We start from the raw sequence: 5,107 nt of genomic DNA on the forward strand, positions 1-5,107 counted from the left end.
CCTAAAAGAAATGCTAATGAGAGATTTTTAGTTGAACAGGAAAGGACACCACAGGATTATGTTAAAAGACAAAAGTGAAAAATAGCTATAACTAAAATATATGTTAAAAGACACACAATATGCATAGGGTGTGTAAATTCAAGAAACAGTAACAAAGTTGGGGAGGAAAAGGTAAAGTGTAGTCTTTGGATATGATAGAATTTAAATTGTTAGAAGCTTAAAATAGACTTTTATATTTTACGTTATCCCCTAGTTTCCCACTATGGTCTGGTTGTGTCCCCCAAATTCCTGTGTTAGAAACTTAATCTTCAGTCTGGTGGTGTTGAAAACTGGCACCTTTTGAGAGGTGTTTAGGTCATGAGTGCTCCACTGTCATGAATGGAGTAATGCCATTATAAAAAAGGCTTGCAAGAGTGAGTTTACTCTTGTATCAGGCTGTTCTTGCATTGCTGTAAAGAAATACCCAAGACTATGTAATTTATAAATAAAAGGGGGTTAATTGGTTCATGGTTCTGCAGGCTGTACAGGAAGCATAGCATCAACATTACTCAGGTTCTGGGGAGGCCTCAGGGAACTTTTACTCACAGTGGAGGCCGAAACAGGAGCTTGCACATCTTATGGCAAGAACAGGAGTGAGAGAAAGGGGTTGGGGGTGGTGGTAGGTATACACATTTTTAAATGACCAGATCTCATGAGAATTCACTCACTGTCACAAAGACTGCCCAAACCATGAGGGATCTACCCCTATGACCCAAACACTTCCCATCAGGCCCTAACTCCAGGATTGGAGATTACAATTCAACATGAAATCTGGACAGGTGCAAATATCAAAACATATCAATTCTCTTTTACTCTTCTGCCATGTGAGAACACAACATTCATTCTCTCTTATCTGTCCACCTTCCACCACATGAGGACTCAGCAAAAAGGCCCTCACCAGACACCAATGTCAGTGCCTTTATCATGGACTTTTCAGCCTCCAGAACTGTGAGAAACTAACTTCCCTTAATTATAAATTACCCAGTCTGTAGTATTTTGCTACAGCAGCACAAAATAATGTCAGAGAGTAACTACATAGAGCAAAAACCACAGAAGTTACACAAAAGAAAAAGAGAAAGAGATCAAAGTATATCAATACAAAAACATCAATAAAACAAAAAGAAACACAGTGTGGGAAAAAAAGACAAAATAAATACAAAACTACAAGAAAACAACAACATTGTAATAATAAATGCTTCTGCATTAATAATAAAAGTAGAACCACATTATCAATGGAAAATATGTTCCAAGACCCCCGGTGGATGCCTGAAGCCATGAATAGTACAAAATCCTTAACATAATACATTTTTATGCATATATACCTATGATGAAGTTTAATTTATAAATTAGGCACAGCAAGAGATTAACAATAAAATAGAACAATTATTAAAATGTGATAAAAGTTATACTAATGTGATCTCTCTCTCTCAAAATATTTTATGGCACTCTGTATCAGTTAACTGATACCATGAAATGTTAAGCTGCAGATAAGTAGAAACTGCTGTACCTTAAATGTAAATGGATCAAATTTTCCAATTAAAACACACATTTTCCAATTAAAACACAAGACCCAACTATATGTTATCTACAGAAAACTCACTATAGATTTAAAGACACACATAGATTGAAAGTGAAGGCATAGGAAAAGATATTCCATGCAAATAGTAACTAAAAGAGAACATGGATAGGTATACTTATATCAAACAATATTGGTTTTAAGTCAAACTCATCATAGACAAATCATTACATAAAGATCAAAAAGTCAATCTATCAGAGAGATATAATAATTATAAATATACAATCACTCAACATAGAAGCATCTAAATATATAAAGCAAATATTGACATACCAGAAGAAAAGGAACTGACAACAATACATAACAGTAGAAGTCCTTGATAACCTACTTTTGATTTCTCATTGAAGATCCAAAAGGAAACAGATGACTTCAAAATCACTGACAGACTAATCTAACAAAGATATACAGAACAATCTATTCAACAACAGCAGAATACACATTCTTTTTCAGCACATACAGAACTTTCTCCAGAATAGATCACACATTAGGTCACAAAACAAATATTTAACAGATTTAAGATGAATGAAATTATATCAAGTATGTTTATTGACCAAAATAGTCAAAAGTAGAAACCAATGGCAAAAAGAAAACTAGAGAATTCACAAAATATGTGGGATATGGTTTGGCTGTGTACCCACCCAAATCTCATCTTCTTATATTCATGACCCTCCCCCACAAAGAAAAGGTCTAAAACTGAAACTTATATTTAAAAGGGAAACAGGGCATAAAAGTTTGGAAAATTTGAATCCTGGCCATGTGATAGAAAAGAAAAATCCATTTTCAGGGGAGGAATTCAAACCTGGTGAAGAAATTTGCCTAACTAAAGAGAAGCCAAATGTTAATATCAAAAACAATAGGGAAAATGCATCAAAGACATTTCAGAGAGTTTTCCAGCAGTGCCTTCCATCACAGGCTCAGAAGCCTAGTAGGAAAGAATGAATTCATGGGCTAGGTCCAGGGCCCTGCTGCCCTGTGCAACCTCAGGACACTGCTGCCAGAGCTCTAGCGACTCCAGCTCCACTCCACCCATGGCTAAAACAGCCCCAAATCTCAGGCCGCTGCTCAGCCTTGGCAGCCTCTAAATGATGTTAAACCTCCACAGGTGCATAAAGGGCAAGATTTGAGGCTTGGGAGCTCTGCATAGGTTTCAGAGGATGTATGGAAACACCTGGATATCCAGGAAGAAGTCTGGAGGATGGAGGAGCCCTCATGGAGAACCTCCACTAGGGCAGTGTGCAGGGGAAATGTGGGGTTGTAGCTCCACACAGAGTCCCCTGGGTCCCAGCCTAGTGCAGCTGTAAAAAGAAGGCCACCATCCTCCAAATTCCAGAACGGTAGATCCACCAATAGCTTGCACCATGAACCTAGAAAAGATTCAGGCACTCAAAGTCAGCCTGTGAGAGCAGCCATGGAAGCTGAGCCCTGCAGAACCACAGGAGTGGAACTTCCCAAGGCCTTGGGAGCCCATCCCTTGCATTAGTGTGGCCTCAATGTGAGACATGGAGTCAAAGGAGATTACTTTGGAGCTTTAAGACTGAATGACTGCCCTGCTGGGTTTTGGACTTGCACAGGGCTTGTAGTCTCTTTCTTTTGGCTGATTTCTCCCTTTTGGAATGGATGTGCTTTCCAAATGCCTGTACTGTCGTCGTATCTTGGAAGTAGCTAGCTTTTTTAAAATTTTATAGTCTCATAAGTGTAAGAGACTTGCATTGTCTCAGATGAGACTTTACACTGTGGACCCTAGAGTTAATGCTGAAATTAGTTAAGATTTGGGACACTATTGAGAAGGGATGATTGTATTTGCAATGTGAGAGGGACATGAGATTTAAGAGGGGCCAGAAACAGAATGATATGGTTTGGATTTGTGTCCTGACCAAATATAATGTTAAATTGTAATCTGTAGTGTTGGAGGTGGGGCCTGGTGAGAGGTGATCGGATCATGGGGAAAGATTTCCCCCTTGCTGTTGTCATGATAGTGAGTTCTTATGATATCTGGTTGTTTAAAAGTGTGTAGCACTCCCCATTCACTCTTTCTCCTGATCCAGCCATGGAAGAAGTGCCTGCTTCCTGTTCATCTTCTGCCATGATTGAAAGTTTTTGAGGCTCCCCTCAGCCATGCTTCCTGTACAATCTGTGGAACTGTCAGCCAGTTAAACCTCTTTTCTTTATAAGTTATCCAGTTTCAGGCATTTTTTATAGCAATGCAAGAATGGACAATACAATGTGGAAATTGAGAAAACAACACACTGTTGAAAAAGCACTGAGTCTAAAAGTAATTAAAAGAAAATTAGAAAATACCTGAGGAATCTAATGGAGATGGGTAACTACATGCAGCTAGGAAGTAGCACTTCCACTGAAAAAGACCAAAATTTCAAGTAAACCAACATAATTTGAACAGATCTTCAGAGAAAATTTCAAGAGTGGATGGAGATGTGATACAGACACTGAGACTGAAGAGTAAGGGAACTGGGAACTCTGTATGGAGTACCCAAATGCTAGGTTTAGTTCCCAGCCTGAAACAGCTCTTGAGAAAGGGGTGAGTAAAGGGACTGTGAGACTTCCCACTTTCACCATGGACCTCTGGGATCATAGCTACAGGAGACTCCAGGTCCCTCACGGACATTTGACCTGACAGACAAACCCGTCCAGACAGACAGAGACAGGGCTTCAGCCAGCACAGAACTTGGGGCTTTCTTGTGTGGGGCATCTCCAGCAGAGCTTGACCATAGGCACTCATTTCCCAGGACTCCTTATCTCCCTCTGAGAAGCTGTAGCCCCAGCTGACTGCTGGGCCAGTTGAAAGAAGAGCCAGCTTCCCTTTGGGACTGGGCCACATCTGTTCTGCTTGCCCTCGTGCCTATCAGATTCTCCCAGGGCCCATGCCTGGTTACCCCAGAAGAGTATGGCCCCAACATAGTCACTGCTGTCCAAGCTAGGTGTTTTGATCCATCAAGTATATTTATCTTGTCCTGTGAGCACTTCAGATTTTCCAGTGCACCTAAACTCAACCCTCAGTGTCCAGAGGATGAAGCCACAAGACATTCCCAGCACCCCAGGCTGCACTGTGCAGCTTGGGAGTGCCAAGCTAAAATTTGTGATTGGCATTTAATTGGGGTAGGGGGAGCCAACACCCTCAGAACACTGAGAGGGATGAGACATGTAGTTCTGTGGGCTGGCACAGGAGTAAGACATGCCTCTTTCTGCAGGGCCAGTCCAGAAATGGTGTGAACTGTCTCCCTGTATGACCTCTACAAAAGTAAGCCCCATAGCCTGAAAGACATAATAAAAGAAAAGCAAGTACAGTGCCAATGATTGGAGGGGGCTCCCCAAGGCCCAGGAGTAGTCCTGGAGAGAGGGTCACCTCTCCTCCCCCAACACCACAGAATATGGCTGCAAAAATGAGGAAATACATAGGAATCACAAGGCTAAGCAAGTCTATCTTCCAGCAGTTACTCTTTAGCATCATCTATTGGATCACAGCCCAAATTGCAA

The sequence above is a fragment of the Trachypithecus francoisi genome, unplaced genomic scaffold (assembly GCF_009764315.1).
Source record: "Trachypithecus francoisi isolate TF-2019V2 unplaced genomic scaffold, Tfra_2.0 Lachesis_group1, whole genome shotgun sequence".
NCBI lineage: Eukaryota > Metazoa > Chordata > Mammalia > Primates > Cercopithecidae > Trachypithecus > Trachypithecus francoisi.